The following is a 19189-nucleotide window of genomic DNA, read 5'->3' as shown; positions in this document are numbered from 1 at the left end:
TGTGGCAAACATCCTGGTAGTTGTCCCCTTACAGATGTATATGATAATTTTGGGGTGGCATATATATCCAGGAGTATAATTAATAGGGTATAAGGGCAAAATGATATGGCTTTAATTAACGGTAGCCAATTCCTCACCAGAATGGCTTTCCAGTCTACCCTCCCCCCAGCAGTGATGAAGGCTCCTACATCCCTGTATTTCTGCTAGCACGGCATTGCCCAGCTCTCTACTTTTTGCTTGTCCTATGGAAATAAAGTGATCTTCCATTATTGCTTTAATTTACGTGTTTCTACTAATGCTTCTCTTTAGATATTGACTTTTCACAATGCATCTTCTGTAAATTAACTGTTTTCTTTGCCTGTTCTCTATTGGGATTCCTATCTTTTTCATGTTGATTGCTGGAGTCTCTTGTCAGTTTTAGATATTGCAAATATCTTTACCAAATTTGTCATGACTCTGTTGACTTTGACCATACATCTTTTGTTAAGCAAAAATCTTTAATTTTTCTAAAATTAAATTCATTTTTTGCCTTACTTTTTTTTTTTTTTTTTTTTGGAAGGGAATTTCGCTCTTGTTACCCAGGCTGGAGTGCAGTGGTGCAACTTTGGCTCACCGCAACCTCCGCCTCCTGGGTTCGGGCAATTCTCCTGCCTCAGCCTCCCGAGTAGCTGGGATTACAGGCACGTGCCACCATGCCCAGCTAATGTTTTCTATTTTTAGTAGAGACGGGGTTTCACCATGTTGACCAGGATGGTCTCGATCTCTTGACCTCGTGATCCACCTGCCTCGGCCTCCCAAAGTGCTGAAATTACAGGCTTGAGCCACCGTGCCCGGCAGGCCTTACATTTTACATCTATGGGGTAAAGAGATTTATTAAAAAGTCATATTTTTGTGACAATAATATGAGATGGAAAAATGTTTTTTGATAGTTTTATGTCAAACAATAAGCATCATTTCTACAGAAGTAAACAGGAATCTTTTCTAATGGCTTTAGGCTTCTCCATTACTATGAGTAGCTCTGCAGGCATCTCTAGACCCAAGTGGAGAATGGGGTTGGTTTCTGGCATGCATGCTAAAGAGCTTTTTCACCTAAGGAGAGAAGGCCTTTTGAAGAAATAATCTTATTCCCAGGGAGCTGTAGCTGTTTAGCTCACAATTCCCTGGCAAAGAAGCTTGGACCTGCCCAGGTCTGAAGGATTTAAATGCCATCATGTCCTTCATTCAGCCTCCAGTGAGTGACTTAGTTTTTTTCTATCAAGTATTGTTGAAGACAGATAATGAAAGAAATACGGTACTGTGAAAGTTTCCATAGTGGTTTATGTTTATTAAGTTTTTATTTTCCTTTTTGAGCAATTATTCCAGTTAGCAAGAAAAATATGTAGATTTGTTTCCAAAGGAAGTAGAGGGTATACATGTTCAAATTTTAATCACAATTACAATAAGTGATGTTGTTAAGGTGACGTTGAGACTGGATCATATCCCCCTAAATCATGTCCATTAGAAACCTCAGAATGTGACTTATTTAGAAATAGGGCCTTTGCAGGTATAATTAGTTAAGAATCTGGAGGCCAAATCACCCTGGATTTAAGGTGGGCCCTTAACCCAATGACTGGTATCCTTTTAAGAAAAGGAAAGGACACAGAGACACACATAGGGAAGAAGGTCATGTGCAGATGGAGGTGGAGATTGGAGTTATGCTGCCACAAGTTAAGGGATGCCAGCCCACCGGAAGCTGGAAGAGAAAAGGAGAGATTCTTCCCGAGAGCCTTCAGAGGGAGGATGGCCCTGCTGATACCTTGATTTTGGACTTCTGGCCTCAGGAAATGTGGGATAATAAAGCAAGCAAATTTGTGGTAATTTGTTACCAGAACATAAGGAAACAAATACAGGTGGAATGATGACATGGCATACCTTTTCAAGCTGCAGATGCCCGGGGGTTCCTGGTACCCTGAGAATCAGGACCATAATGAAGTTCTAAAGAATCCTGGGAACCCACTTGCTAAGAAAGCTATTGTTGTAACAGTTATTGCCAATCAAGTTGCCTGGTTTTAATGTAAAGAGCTGACACTCAAAGTCAGCCAAAGGTAGTGGTCTAATTGTCCACCCTATGAATCTGAGACTTTGGTCACAATTTAACTTAAGCTTCACCCCACATTCAAGATTTCCATCTGGCAGTAACCCTCAATCTCTTCTCTTCAGATAAACCCTTCCTTTTCTGAGAGCATTTAAACGGGTCAACTCATTGTCAGGTCCTTAATGGGCAGAGGAAGAACCAGGAGAATTATTCTGATACGATCCTTGGGGAGAGAGTTTACACAATAGGAGCCTTATGGACACCATCAATTTATGTAGCAGTTATTTACTGAGAGGCTGGTACATGTCAGGTACTAGAGTTGTGCTGGAGAGGGCAGACCTCTGATCTGAGGATCTTCTCAGGTGTGCTCCCCGGGGTTGTTTCTGGTCCATGGGACCCATGGGAGTGATTGCTAAGCATTTCTGAAGTTGCCTGTTCTCTGTGTGAGGAGCCTCCCTGCACAGAGTAATCTCCTGGGCTTTGGATGGCAGCCTGATGCTTCCTTTCTGTGACCCTGACTAAACATGTTTGGCTCTAATTTTTCGATTACCGTCTTTGGCTTCCTGGGAGGAGTGGCTGATCAGTCAGTCTCCCAGGTATTCAGTTTTCTTTTTTTTTTTTTTGTCCTTTTATTTTTAATTTTTATATTATATATATGTATTTAATTTTTATTTATTTTATTTTTCCATAAGTTATTGGGGTACAGATGGTATTTGGTTACGTAAGTTCTTTAGTGGTGATTTGTGAGATTTTGGTGTACCCATCACCTGAGTGGTATACACTGCACCATACTTGTAGTCTTGTATCCCTCACCTGCCTTCCACTCTTCCCCACAAGTCCCCAAAGGCCATTGTGTCATTCTTATTCCTTTGTATCCTCATAGCTTAGCACCCACATGTCAGTGAGAACATACAATGTTTGGTTTTCCATTCCTGAGTTACTTAGCTTAGAATAGTAGTTTCTAGTTTCATCCAGGTCACAGCAAATGCTGTCCATTCATTCCTTTTTATGGCTGAGTAGTTTTCCATCATATATGTGCCTGCTTTGCCTGCCAGCAGTAGTATTCCATCATATATATCTCATACATATATTCATCATGTATATATATATATATATATATATACACACATACGTGTGTGTGCGTGTGTGTGTGTGTATATCACAGTTTCTTTATTCACTCATTGATTGATTAATGGGCATTTGGGTTGGTTCCACAATTTTGTAAATGTGAATTGTGCTGTTATGAACATGTGTGTGCAAGTATCTTTTTCAAATAATGACTGCTTTTCCTCTGGGTAGATGTCCAGTTAGTGGGACTGCTGGATCACATGGTAGATTACTTTTAGCTCTTTAAGAAATCTCCACACTGTTTTCCATAGTGGCTGTACTAGTTTACATTCCCACCAGCAGTGTAGAAGTGTTCCCTTTTCACTGCATCCATGCCAGCATCTACTGTTTCTTGATTTTTTGATTATGGCCATTCTTGCAGGAGTAAAGTGGTATCATATTGTGGTTTTGATTTGCATTTCCCTGATCATTAGTGATGTTGAGCATTTTTTTCATGTTTGTTGGCCATTTGTAGATGTTCTTTTGATAATTGTCTACTCATGTCCTTAGCCCACTTTTTGGTGGGATTATTTGTTTTTTTCTTACTAATTTGTTTGAGTTCATTGTAGATTCTGGATATTAGTCCTTTGTCAGATGTCCAGATTTTGAAGATTTTCTCCCACTCTGTAAGTTGTCTGTTCACTCTGCTGACTGTTCCTTTTGCCATACAAAAGCTCTTTAGTTTAATTGGGTTCCAGCTATTTATCTTTGTTTTTATTGCATTTGCTTTTGGGTTCTTGGTTATGAAATCCTTGCCTATGCCAGTGTCTACAAGGGGTTTTCCAATGTTATCTTCTAGAATTTTTATAGTTTCAGGTGTTAGGTTTTTTTTTTTTAAATTTTACTTTAAGTTCTGGGGTATATGTGTAGAATGTGCAGGTTTGTTACATAGGCATACATGGAGGCATACAGTTTTATATTGCTTATGTCACCATCTTAGGTGCAGGGAGTGCACAGAGATCTAAGAGACAGTTGAGTCTTACTGATTTCCTGTCAAATTTTGAGGCCTGGTACTATAGCTGCTCTGATATCCCCTCTATGATATCCGGATTTTCTCACTCTTAGAATCTGAACAGAATTTCTTAAGACTCTATCAAATGACTGCATACTTTAGTGGTATCTTCTTGGTTACCACTCTCAAGGGTATTCCTAATTCTCTGGCAAAGAGGCAGGTACCTGAAAAATATTGCTATTACTGAGAGTTGTGTATGCCTATAAGTAGAAGCTACAGCATTCAGGCTGGCAAAGCAGATGTGACAATTTAATACATAAAAGGAATATAGAGAGATGGAGGTGTTGCATGTGGTCTAGTAGTGGAAATTTATAGAAGAGAGCAATGAACGTTGAAGAAAATTGTTTTATTACTGAAAGAAAAGCCTCAACTGAGAAAGTCTAGGTGGCACTGGACTGACTTGGATTCCTCCATGATTGAGCGAGCCCAAATCGATGGCTGTTACAGGAATGCTCAGGCGTGCATCCTGTATCTTCCTTAAGGAGGCCATTCAGAATCATGTTCCATCTGTAGAGAGTAGGGCTTAGATCCAGCCATGGGTTGATCCACCGTTAGGTCCTTAAAGAAGCAGTGGGAGGAGGAGTTGATTGATCTGTGTTCTGAGGGGTAGCAGAACTCACCTTCAGATCCCTCAGACCTATATGATGGCAGTGGTGCTCAGAGGTAAACTTTGCCTGGTAACTGCATCTGTAGCAATCTATGATTTCAGAGTCAATTTACTTGATCGACTGAGATCACCAAACTCCTCAGATGGGCATTTAAAGCCCTCTACAATTTGGCACTGCTCTTTCTTTTCATGCTTAGTTCTCAGGATATGCCTCCGTATACCCAACTTAAGTCACAATCATCCACTCAGCATTTTCCAAATGTGGCCTTCAGTCAGCAGATGCTAAGCCATTGCTCAATCTGTCTTCTTTACTTACAATGCCTTCTCATACTATGACTGCCAAAGTCCAACACACTCTTCAAGTCTCAGCTGAAATCACCCTCCTTCCCCATAGATTCTTCCAGTAGAATTTAATGCTCCCCTTTACAAATTTGCAAAATATTTTGAACATCTGTTATATAATGTATCATATTTTATCCTACAGTGAATTTATTTTATATGTATATGTATGTATGTATCTGTTTTCTTATCCAATTTGGAAGTCTCACTAAAAAAATAAAAACAATATAACCCCATTATGCTTCAGATAGTACCTTGCGGATAGAGGCACTCAATAAAGCTTGTTGCATTCAACTCTGAGGTTGAGGCAAATCATAAATGTGATTGGATGTCAAATAGAGAAGATTTAATGGATTTTCAACATTTAAAATACCATCTGATCTTTTTTGGCATCTGGCATAACTTTCCATAAGTCTTCATTTCTTTTTCTTGGTTCGATTCTGCTTTCTCACTAAAACTCTAGACCGTTAACCCTTCCTCAATGTCTGGGAAGGCATGAAACATACCCTGCCTTGGATCCTGGTGGGGCTGCTGTGCCAGCAACTGCCTGGCTCACTTCACCAGCCCAGCAGGGGCCCACACACCCTCCCCAGAGTGGCTCCTGGGAAGCCTGTGCATTCTCCTGCCTTTTAGTGCTATTGGGCTTTTTCTTTTAAGATGATTCTTCTACATCTATTCTCCTAATCAATGTACTCTAGAACACAGGAGCCAAGGTAGTATAATAGTTTAAAGTGTGGACTTTGGAGTCCTGTTATCTGAGCTTGAATTCTAGCTCTATTACCTACTAGGTATTATCTTGGGAAAGATGCTTAATGTTATCAAAGCAACTCACTTCCCTCCCCTCCCCTCCCTTCTCCTCCCCTTCTCTTCCTTTCTTCCTTTTTCTTTCTTTCTCTCTCTTTTTTTTAACGAAAGATGGGTTCTCTCTATGTTGCCTAGGCTGGTCTCAAACTCCTGGCCTCAAATGATCCTCCTGCCTTTGCCTCCCAAAGTACTGGGATTATAGGCAGGAGTCACCGTACCTAGCCAGTAACTTTTTCAGTGGTGAAATAGAAATAATAACATACTAACTCATAGAACTCCTCTGAAGATGAAATGATAAGATGCAAGCACTTACCAGAGCCTAGCATGGGGTAATCAGATACTTCAACAAAATAGTGGCGGTGACTTTCATTCTTTATCTCTATTCCTACATATGTTAAGAGTAATGTTTGCTACTCTTATTTGTATTATACTCTTTAAGTATAATTTACTTTATCCCTGGGCAATGTGCCCAATCAGAGATACTTAGTATATATTGGCAAGATAAAGGCAACCCCATCTTCTTCTGGGTAATCTCCATCTTCCATCATTCTTTTATCTTTTCTCAATATTGGTATTTTTTGAAGCCTCTTATTTATATTTTCATCTAGAAATGAGTGTCCTTGCTGTGGAGCTATTTTCTCAATTTTGCACTACCTTTTATGGATATATGTATTTGTCTAGTATAAAAGAGCAGAGATATAAACTAGACATCAAGAACAACCCTGTTCCTGAAGCACACCAGAACAAACCAGCAAATCACAAACCTGTAGCAAACTTGGGTTAGTAAAAATAAGACTTCAGACTTCAATTTTCTTTGTATTTAAAAACTGTCACAAATGTTAAATTAGTAAGTCTCATGGCAGCTCTTTCACATAAGCCCTTAGGTAAACGTCTTCTCTCACAGTTTTTGAATCTGAGTCGAAACTGAAGACTAGCTGGCCTGCCTGTTGTCCAGCCCCTGAATTATGCAACTCATCTCCAAATGAGGCCCGAAGTGTTGCAGGAGGTAATCAATAGAAGGGCTTGATCGATGTTCAATAGAGGAAAGAAAGTCTAATGAACAAAATACAGGACTGGGAGCACAGCCAGGTCTGAATTCCAATCTTCTTTTGGCCTTGTAAGCAGAAGACTAACTTGGTAATTTTATTCCTGGAGTATATTCCTATAACTGCATCCTTCTCTCCACGGATCCTGCTCTGCTCTGAGCCTCTTACTCAAATGGGCAAATGGTCGAAGAGATCATGAGAAAATGACATGCAGCAGCAGCAGCAGAAGCTATATGAGCCTGTGTTTTTCATCACTGTTTATCTCTGATACCAGAGCACGTTTGTGTGTGTGTGTGTGTGCGCGCGCACGCGTGTGCATGCATGTGTGTGTGTGTGTGTCCATGTACATGCATACTAATGTGCATTCCTCTTCCTTGGTGTCTCTGCTTACTGACTCTGTCTCTGACCTCTAATACCCTGACATTCATTCAGTCGGTGTCTATTTACTGAGTTCCACTCTCTGAGGGGAACTGTGCTGGTGACCAGGGACTCAGTCATGGACAGTACAACAGAAGATCTTGCTCTCAATTCTTAAAGATCCATTAGAAGAGAAAAAATTTGGCTTTGTTTCATTTTACTTTTTACTATTTTATTATGAACATTTTCAAGCATGCAATAAATGGGGGAAATAGACAAACCCCAATGTATAAGTATCTACTACTCAACTTCAAAAATTATCAACAAATGTCTGATCTTGTTTTACACTGGCCTTTACCTACTTGCCCATCCCTCACTACCTGTACATACACATGGTTGTGAAGAAAATTCCAGCCTTCATGCCATTGTGGCAGGACAGTTTTGATTTCCTCAGAAGGATTCTGAAGAGAGGACTCCTTTTGCCAGTGCTTCTCATTGGTGCCTTGGCAATGCTGCCTTCTCTTCTTCAAGTGTTAGATTTCAGACACTGCAAAGGACTGCTGAGAGGACTTCAGTCACACCAGTCTCCTAGAAGAGCTCACTTACTCCTAACGCTTTTGTTCCCAGAGAGCTCCACACTGCAAAGAATGATGGGAACAGAAAGGCAATGGAGCTGGGTGTGGGTGTGGAGTAGAACAGGGCTAATGATTACCCTGGCCTGTTAGGCATCTGCCGAAGGACATATCTTTGTATGGTCAGTTGTTTATGGCTCCCAAACTCCTCCCAACACCCTCTAATGCCCCTTGAGCCCAAACTTAACTAAAAGTCTCGAGTGCATTTTTTAAAAATTGTACTTTAGGTTCTGGGGTACATGTGCAGATCATGTAGGATTGTTGCATAAATACACACATGGCAATGTGGTTTGCTGCCTCCATCCCCGCCGTCACCACATCTGGCATTTCTCCCCATCTTATCCCTCCCCGACCTCCCCACCCCCACACTCTCCGTCCCTTGGCTCCCCCACAACAGACCCCAGTGTGTGATACTCCCCTTTCTGTGTCCATGTGTTCTCGTTGTTCAACACCTGCCTATGAATGAGAACATGCAGTGTTTGATTTTATGTTCTTGTGTCAGTTTTCTGAGAATGATGCATTTTTACCTAAATTCTTGGCCTTTGCCAATTGTGAGTTTTTGTGTTTCTCTGTCATTGGAGGCTTGGTGTTTGCCCTGGGAGCCAGATTAGCAGAGAGGGATCTTGAGAAATGAGTGATAGAGTAATAGTAGTAGTAATAATCATAATAAAACAAAAATCTGTTGAGTTTACTATGTGCAGGCACTCATTTGATACAATTCTATGAGGTAAGTAGCATCTATTTTATAGATGTAGAAACTACAGATAACTTGACAGAGGTCACAGGCAGTGAGAAGCAAGCTGGAGTACAAACCCAGGCAGCCTAGTTGCAGAGCCCACCCTCTTAACCACTGTGCTGTATATTCTATGTTGCATACTATATATTATAGTTTTTCTGGTGTCTCATGAGTAACCACTAGCCTCTGGGGGAAAAGACTGACGAGAAAAGTAAGGACAAAGATGAAAGAGAGGTGATACTAACAACATAAAAAAGCAGGCAGGGTGCAGTGGCTCATGCCTGTAATCCTAGCACTTTGGGAGGCCAAGGTGGGAGGATCACTTGAGCTTAGGAGTTCGAGACCAGCCTAGAGAACATAGTGAGGCCTCATTTCTATTTTTAAACATATAAAAAAAGAAAAAAATAGATCTACTTGTAACACATGTACCATACTAATGTAAGATGTTAATAATGGGAGATACTGTGTGTAGCAGAATAGAGGGCATATAGAGACTTCATTCTTTCTGTGCAATTTTCCTGCAAAATAAAGACTTTTAAAAAATAAAGTCTTCCCAAGATGATACTGAGTGGTAAGCTGGGACCACAGGTGCATACCACCATGCCCTGCTAATTTTTAATTTTTTTTTGGTAGAAACAAGATCTTACTATGTTGTCCAGGCTAGTCTCCTGGGCTCAAGCAATCCTCCTGCCTGAGCTTCCCAAAGTTCTGGGATTACAGGTCTGCACCTGGTCCCATATTTTGTTATTGTCCTTATCCTGGCAGGATCAGGATATGCCAAACTTTGCCCAGAGTATTTCGGCCCCAGAGTGACTCTAAGAAAATATCTGTCCATTCTCAACATAGCCAGTATTTGCATCTATTATTATCAGGGTTGGGGGCACAGTGAGTGTGCATCTGGGTTAGCGTGAATAGTGCAGATTTCCAGTCAGGCACCTTCCACACACATTTTTGTGAGTGTGACTAGGTGAGTATGACTAGGTCATCATGTGATCCATAATTATTGCTTGGAGATTCCCATATTTCTTATAAAGGACATGACTTATTGCGTAATAAATTCTGCTTCTGGTTTTTCCTTGGGGCTAACAGGATTAGGAACTAAGATATCTGGATAAGAGTGCTGTGAATAATAACCCAGATATTTTCCAAAGAAGCTATATGCTAATTTTGTTTATCTCCATGACCCAAGAGGAGGCCATGAATGACCCCAAGCAGTTACATCATGGTTTTTCCTTTGTTAAATAGTTCACCTTTTATGAGTAGATTATAAAATCACAGGGCAGAGCTTTGACATCTTCATTTGGTTTTATAGCTCTGTGTAGTCAGTGCTTAATAAATAATGGGGGCAATACTGCTAAATTGATAAAAATAGATCTTACTACACATAGAGCATTTGGGAGCCATGAGGGTTAAACCGCAGTTTATTCTGTGTGTTGTAATTCAATCATCCTTTAGAAGGTTTAGCAGTGGGAAATTGCTAGAACTACAAAATCAAGTCACCCTTTTTCTTTTATCAGTTTTGAGGAGTGTATAAAATAAGAATAAAAACAAGGGAAAATTAAGCTCACGTGTTTGCTAGAAAAACAAAAAACTCAAAGGTATAATTTAAAAGAAAAAAAAACCATGATGTTTGAGAGTCTACAAATTTTGAGGATTATCTCCAGGTGCTACAAGTGAGATTAAAAGGTATTTCTAGACATTAACTCACAAGAGTTGTTAGCAAGATGTTTGGGTATGCACTCATCAGTGTGTGAATATACAGTTGCTTCTTCATGAAAATCTGGAATATTCTGGAGTATACCTTGTCAGTGCTCTGTTTCTCACCAAGGGGCCAACACTCCTTTAAAAATCTGAATATATGTCCTAGAAATGCTGATCATACTCCCATGGCTTCTCCCCAAATGATAGTTGAGATCACTTGGCCTCTATGCTGTTTGCTTTCAATCTGTGAACTTTACTTTGTTCCCTGCTCAAAATGGAACTCCATCTAGGTGCTCTGAGACAGCTAGTCATGGCTTCAGTTCCTGGCTTTACCTACACCTGCTTCCCTTTTCTTTCTTGTCATTGCTGCAGTTACAGATGTCACATTTTCTTAGACCCTTCATGTGTCTTTGTTCAGTGTCTTTCAATGGAAAATCCAATTTTTATCAGTGGCTGTTACACTCTCTGTACGTTTCAAATGTATAGGTTACATTTGGATGTGTGCATGTGACTTTGATGTCATCTAAATAAAAATAAGCAAAGAACTTAAATTAAACACACATACACACACACAAAATTAGGCAATGCCAGGAAGTCTCCAGAAGATGGCTGTGCAGCTGCTTCTCTTGCCCCATGACTCCTCAGCTGTATCTGGCTCAGTAATGCGAATACCTATTTATAACCTAATCAAGGCATAGAATCCTACTTTTGCTTTACGGAGTATTATTTTTCCAATATAAATATAAATGGGAACTGAATGAGCGATTTTTGATATTTGGCTATTCAAAGAACAGGGGAAAGAAAAGTAGGACATCCATCTTTATTGTAAGTCAGTATACTCTAAATGAAGAAAACTTTTTTACTGGAGAAATTTTGTCTTGAAAAGATGGGGAAATCTTTTGTCTAAGCTCTTTATTTCTCCTGATTCTTTTCTAGCCTTTGCCAATGCTTGTGCAATTTTATTTATTAATGGACTTGGATTTAAGGCTATCAGTGTCCTTTAATAACATGGAAAAATAACCTATTACATTCCATGCTGATATTATCTCCCCAATTTTTTCTTTCTTTTAATGAAACTTTCCAAGCTATTTCATATACTAATATTTGCAGATAACTGCTTTATGTTGCAATGCAGTGAGTAATTTTGTTCCACGCCTCTCGTTCTATTATCTTGATTTTAGTCTCAGCATTCTCTTTCTGCAGAGGTCCAGTTTATTAATTACAATTTATGCCAAGGCTCCTAAAAGTTCAAACGGGCACCACCACCAGACTGAAGGCTTTTATCTTGACTCCTGAACTAACACACCATATATTTTTTCCCATTACATCTACAGCAAGCATGTGCTGTCTTTTAAAAAAAAGTATTTCTGTTTTACTCTTTGTCTTACTGCTGGAGAAATTCCAACATGTTTCTTAAGTCTTCTGATAAATTTCTCAGAATTATTTTCTTTTTCTCTCCTCTCGACATGATGCATGCACTCATCTCAATTCTTATAACCATATCTGGTCATTTATTTTCATTTTATGACTATACATCCAGTAATGGCAGGTAGACAAATTTTATAAGATCTTGTTTTTCAAATTTCACATGAGCCCCTGGTGATTCAAGTTTTAAAAAAAATTCTTCAGAACGTAAAATTTCCCTGCAAACAGGTTCTGAATAGTGGTTTTAAGTTTTTTTTCCAAATCGGAAATAGTTGAAATCTACTTCATAATGAAAACAAGTAGTTTTCCATTGTCCTAACTCTTTGTGCTTTTCGTCCTTAACAATATTTTATGCTACAAATGGTATCAAACATGTCTTTGAACACTCCCACTCCAATCTCAAATCAACTATGTTTAGCATCACTTCATTACATTTTACAGTCAATACCACCATTACAGACTTGATTAAATGAACTCCACTGGGTTCTATAACATTAATTATGGCTGAACAACTCCTGCAGCCATCAGAGAACATTCATTATGTATGACTCCATCCACAGAAGGAGATATTGCTGACTACTTGGGTGATGCCTTTTCAGAGGAGATCTGTAGTGACTGTTGATCTCCACAAATATAACTATTTGAGGAAGACTCTAAAACTGTGAAACTTTGTGAGGTCATTTTATCCCTCAAAGATGAGATAGCAAAAGCAATGTGTTCTAGTGCTAGTGAGCTCAATTTAGGTTTTGCAAACTACTTCAGCTTGGCTCAATTATACAACAAACAGGGTTTCTCCCCAATTAACCATTATTCAATAAATGCTTATTAAACAGCAATTATGTTGCCTACTTTGCAATACAAAAGATGCAAAGATAATATCTGAATCTCAAAAGGTTTATATAGGTAACAATATCAACTGTGTGTAAAAATTATAAGGCTTATATGTATCTGATGAAGCAAAAAAGTGGAGATTCAGAAATAAGAAAGTTCTTAAAGCCTAATGTTGTCTTTTGGCTTCTGTTACTTTCCACATAGGAATAGCTCACATTTATATCCAGTTCTGGGGTGGATTCATGCAACAAGTGACCTGGGTGTCCAGGACTACCTGGATTTCATAATAGTGATTTCCACATGATTAGCTAATTCCTTCTCCCTAATTTGAGTTTTTCTGTTTGTAGAAACAGTCTCGAATAGAAGAGACACTAGAAGCAAATAAATTAGTTAAAAAGAACCAATACATTATGAACAAAATAAATACAGTTATCTCTGAGTATCTATGGGAGATTGGTTCCAGGACCCCTGTGGATATTAAATCTGCTCAAGTTCCTTATATAAAACGGTATAGTGGTTACATATAACCTGCACGTCTTCCTGTATACTTTAAATCATGTATGGATTATATATAACACCTAATATGATGTAAATGCTGTATAAATAGCTGTGTTATTTAGGAAATAACGACCAGGAAAAAAGTCTGTACATGTTTGGCAGAGATGAAACCATGGTGAGCCTAACTCCATTTCATTCTGTGGTTTGTTGTATCTGTAGATGTGGCATCTGCAGATATGGAATCTACAAATATGAAGGGCTGACTGTTTGTAGTTAGAAAACAGCTAATTTAAAACACATTTGTATTTGTACAGTTATTTATACCTGAATTCTGTAGGTGTGGTTCTTGGTTTACTCAACAGTGCATCCTCACTGGGGATTTGGAATCTCCCTCCAAACAAGGACACCTGGAACCAGAGAGTTTCTCCTTCTTTTGGCCCTTCACACCTTCAATGTCACCCTCTTCACTCCTGAACAAGATGCCCTTTTCTTGAATCAAAGGTGGCCTTTCTTCACTGGCTATGAGAACTTAGACTCTGAATTTACTTAACAGATTCTTAACTGCAAAAATGCCATTAACACTATGAACATTATTTCTCTTTTACTATAGTAATCATTCTTTTTCTTTAAATCTTCTTTATAGATGTAATGCCAAAATTCTGACTCTATGTGGGAGAACATTTTGTTTTCATGAGAAGAAAGCAACACATTTTCCTCTTCTTTCTGTAAGAAAAGCCATATTTATATGAGTCATGATTTTGAAAGTTTTATGATTTCCAAACCCAAGCAGACACCATCTCTCTATTTTTTATTTTATTTATTTATTTTTAATTGTACTTTAGATTCTGGGGTACATGTGCAGATAATGCAAGATTGTTGCATAGGTACATTCATGGCAACATTGTTGCCACCATCCCCCCATCACCTATACCTGACATTTCTCCCCACCCTCCCTCCCACTATCTCTCCTGTAGCACCCCCCAATGGACCCCAGTGTGTGATGTTCCCCTCTTTGTGTCCAAGAGTTCTCATTGTTCAACACCTGCCTATGAATGAGAATGTATGGTGTTTGATTTTCTGTTCTTGCGTCAATTTGCTGATAATGATGGTTTCCAGGTTCATCCATGTCCCTACAAAGGATACAAACTCATTATTTTTTATGGCTGCATAGTATTCCATGGTATATATGTGCCACATTTTCATCGTCCAGTCTATCATTGATGGGCATTTGAGTTGGTTCCAGGTATTTGCTATTGTAAACAGTGCTATGATGAACGTGTGCGTGCATGTGTCTTTATAATTGAACGATTTCTAGTCCTTTGGGTATATACCCAGTAATGGGATTGCTGGATCAAATGGAATTTCTATTTCTAGATCCTTGAGGAATTGTCACACTGTCTTCCATAATGGTTGAACTAATTTACACTCCCACCAACAGTGTAAAAGTGATCCTATTTCTCCACATCCTCTCCAGCATCTGTTGTCTTCAGATATTTTAATGATCGCCATTTTAACTGGCATAAGATGGTATCTCAGTGTGGTTTTGATTTGCATTTCTCTAATGACCAGTGATTATGAGCATTTTTTCCTATGTTTGTTGGCTTCATATGTGTCTTCTTTTGAAAAGTGTCTGTTCATATCCTTCACTCACTTTTGGTTGGATTTGTTTGTTTGTTTGTTTGTTTTCTTATAAATCTGTTTCAGTTCTTTGTAGATTCTGGATATTAGCCCTTTGTCAGATGGGTAGATTGCAAAAATTTTTTCCTGTTCTGTAGGTTCCCAGTTGGCTTTAATGATTGTTTCTTTGGCTATACAGAAGTTCTTAAGTTTAATTAGATCCCATTTGTCTATTTTGGCTTTTGTTGCCATGGCTATTGGTATTTTAGTCATGAAGTCCTTGCCTATGCCTATGTCCTGAATGGTATTGCCTAGGTTTTCTTCTAGGGTTTTTATGGTGTTAGGTCTTATGTTTAAGTCCTTAATCCATCTGGAGTCAATTTTAGTGTAAGGTGTCAGGAAGGGGTCCAATTTCTGCTTTCTGCACATTGCTAGCAGATTTTCCCAACATCATTTATTAAACAGGGGATCCTTTCTCCATTGCTTGTTTTTGTTAGGTTTGTCAAAGATCAGATGGCTGTAGATGTGTGGTGTTGTTTTGGAGGCCTCTGTTCTGTTCCATTGGTTTACGTCTCTGTTTTGATATCAGTACCATGCTGTTTTGATTACTGTTGCCCTGTAGTATAGCTTGAAGTCTGGCAGCATGATGCCACCAGCTTTGTTCTTTTTGCTTAGGATTGTCTTGGCTATGTGGGCTCTTTTTTGGTTCCATATGAAGTTTAAAGTGGTTTTTTCCAGTTCTGTGAAGAATGTCATTGGTAGTTTGATGGGGATAGCATTAAATCTATAAATTACTTTGGGCAGTATGGCCATTTTCACAATATTGATTCTTCCTAACCTTGAGCATGGAATGTTTTTCTATATGTTTTTGTCCTCTCTGATTTCCTTGAGCAGTGGTTTGTAGTTCTCCTTGAAGAGGTCCTTTACCTCCTTTGTTAGTTGTATTCCTAGGTGTTTTATTCTCTTTGTAGCAATTGTGAATGGGAGTTTGCTCTTGATTTGGCTTTCTGTTAGTCTGTTATTGGTGTATAGGAATACTAGTGATTTCTGCTTATTGATTTTGTATCCTGAGACTTTGCTGAAGTTGCTATCAGCTTAAGGAGATTTTGGACTGAGACAATGGGGTCTTCTAAATATACAATCATGTCATCTGCAAATAGAGACAATTTGTCTTCCTCCTTTCCTAATTGAATACGCTTTATTTCTTTTTCTTGCCTGATTGCTCTGGCTAAAACTTCCAATACTATATTGAATAAGAGTGGAGAGAGAGGGCATCCTTGCCTAGTGCCAGGTTTCAAAGGGAATGCTTCCAGTTTTTGCCCATTCAGTATGATATTGGCAGTGGATTTGTCATAAATAGCTTGTATTATTTTGTGATAGGTTCCATTGATACCTTGTTTATTGAGAGTTTTTAGCGTAAAGTCCTTTCAATTTTGTTGAAGGCCTTCTCTGCATCTATTGAGATAATCATGTGGTTTTTGTCTTTGGTTCTATTTATGTGCTGGATTACGTTTATGGACTTGCATTTCTTGAACCAGCCTTGCATCCCTGGCATGAAGCCTACTTGATCGTGACAGATAAGCTTTTTGATGTGCTATTGCAATTTGTTTGCCAGTATTTTATTGAAGATTTTTGCATCTATGTTCATCATGGAGATTGGCCTGAAGTTTTCTTTTTTTGTTGAGTCTCTGCCAGGTTTTGGTATCAGGATGATGTTGGTCTCATAAAATGAGTTGGGGAGGATTCCTTCTTTTTGTACTATTTGGAATAGTTTCAGAAGGAATGGTACCAGCTCCTCTTTGCATGTCTGGTAGAATTTGGCTGTGAACCCATCTGGACCTGGACTTTTTTTGGTTGGTAGGCTGTTAATTACTGCCTCAACTTCAGCCTTTGCTATTGGTCTATTCAGGGTTTCAATTTCTTCCTGGTTTAATTTTGGTAGGGTGCAAGTTTCCTTGAATTTATGCATTTCTTCCAGGTTTACTGGTTTATGTGCATAGAGTTGTTTGTAGTAATCTCTGATGGTAGCTTGTATTTCTGTGGAATTAGTGGTGACATCCCCTTTATCATTTTTTGCATCTATTTGATTATTCTCTCTTTCCTTTTTTATTAATCTGGTTAGCTGTCTGTCTATTTTGCTGATCTTTTTGGAAAAACAGCTCCTGGATTTATTGATTTTTTGTGTCTTTATCTCCTTCAGTTCTGCTCTGATCTTAGTTATTTCTTGTCTTCTGCTAGCTTTTGAGCTTTTTTGATCTTGCTCCTCTAGCTCTTTCAATTTTGATGATAGAGTGTCGATTTTAGATCTTTCTTTGCTTCTCATATGGCATTTATTGCTATAAATTTCCCTCTAGACACTGCTTTAAATGTGTCCCAGATATTCTGGTACATTGTGTCCTCATTCTTATTGGTTTTGAAGAGCATCTTTATTTCTGCCTTCATTTCATTGTTTATCCAGTCAACATTCAGGAGCCAATTGTTCAGTTTCCATGAAGTTGTGTGGTTTTGAGTTAGTTTCTTAATCCTGGGTTCTAATTTGATTGCATTGTGGTCTGAGAGACTGTTTGTAGTCTAAGTATCATTGTAGGTTATTAAGAATTTGCTTTATATATCTGGGCTCTCCAGTATTGGGTACATATATATTTAGGATAGTTAGCTCTTCTTGTTGTATTGATCATTTCACCATTATGTAGTGTCTTTCTTTGTTTCTTCTGATCTTTGTTGGTTTAAAGTCGATTTTATCAGAGACTAACATTGCAACCCCTGCCTTTTCCTTCTCTCCATTTGTTTGGTAGATCTTCTTGCATCCCTTTATTTTGAGTCTATGTGTGTCTTTGCGTGTTAGATGGGTCTCCTGAATACAGCACAGTGATGGGTTTTGACTTTTTACCCAGTTTGCCAGTCTATGTCTTTTGATTTGGGCATTTAGGCCATTTACATTTAAGGTTAATATTGTTATATGTGAATTCGATCCTGCCATTTTGATACTAGCTGGTTGTTTGTTTTGCCCATTGGTCAATGTAGTTTCCTCATTGTGTCGTTGGTCTTTACCATTTGGTTCATTTTTGCATTGGCTGGTACTGGATTTTTTTCCCCTCTGTTTAGTGCTTCCTTCAGGAGCTCTTGTAAGGCAGGTCTGGTGGCAATGAAATCTCTCAGTAATTTCTTGTCTGTAAAGGATTTTATTTCTCCTTCACTTGTGAAGCTTAGTTTGGCTGGATTTGAGATTCTGGGTTGAAAATTCTTTTCTTTAAGGATGCTGAATATTGGTCCCCACTCTCTTCTGTCTTGTAGAGTTTCTGCCGAGAGATCTGCTGTGAGTCTGATGGGCTTTCCTTTGTGGGTGACCTGAACTTTCTCTCTGGCTGCCCTAGCATTTTTTCCTTCATTTCAACCCTGGTGAATCTGACGATTATATGCCCTGGGGTTGCTCTTCTTGAGGAGTAGCTCTGTGGTGCTCTTTGTATTTCCTTTATTTAAATGTTGGCCTGCTTTGCTAGGTTGGGGACGTTCTCCTGGATAATATTTTGAGGAGTGTTTTCCAGCTTCAATTCATTTTCCCTGTTGTCTTCAGGTACACCTATCAAGCATAGATTAGGTCTTTTCACATAATCCCATATTTCTTGGATGCTTTGCTTTTCTCTTTTCATTCTGGTTTCTCTTTTCTTGCCTTCTCTTTTTATTTCATTGAGTTGATCTTTGATCTCTTTGATAGCCTTTCTTCTGATTGATCAATTTGGTATTGAAACTTGTGTATGCTTCATGAAGTTCTCGTGCTGTGTTTTTCAGCTCCATCAGGTCATTTATGTTCCTCTCTATGTTTGTTATTCTAGTTAGCATTTCATCTAGTCTTTTTTCAAGATTCTTAGTTTCTTTAATTGGGTTAAAACATGTTCTTTTAGCTCAGAGAAGTTTGTTATTACCCATCTTCTGAAATCCTGCTCTGTCAGCTCATCAAACTCATTTTCTGATCTGTTTTGTGGCCATGCTGGTGAGCCATTGTGATCTCTCTGGGGAGGATAGACGTTCTGGACTTTGATGCTTTCATCCTTTTTGTGCTGGTTTCTTCCCATCTTCTCTGAATGAACATCCTTTCTGTTAAAGTTGGGGCTATTTCTCCTGTATGAGGCTTTTTTTTTTTAAATGCAGGTCTCAGTGTGCCACTTGAGACAGTCTGTCCATTGTCTGCCTGTGGAGGTGCTGCTGGGCTGCCTCGGTCTCAGCCAGGCTGCTGTTTATTCTTTGCCTGGTTTCTGTACTGGTGGGATTAACCCTGCCTTCCCAGTGGCAGGCTCTTTCCCTCTGCCAAGCCCTCTGTTCCTGGGTCGAGAATGTGTTAACTGCAAAACTCTCCCAGGAGAGGGACTCTGGTTGCTGGATCTTGTTGGGGAGGGGCCTGTCTG

This window comes from Sapajus apella, unplaced genomic scaffold, assembly GCF_009761245.1.
Source record: "Sapajus apella isolate SASKATOON/1434 unplaced genomic scaffold, GSC_monkey_1.0 scaffold2, whole genome shotgun sequence".
Taxonomy (NCBI): Eukaryota; Metazoa; Chordata; class Mammalia; order Primates; family Cebidae; genus Sapajus; species Sapajus apella.
Note: the sequence above shows the minus strand (reverse complement) of the source record.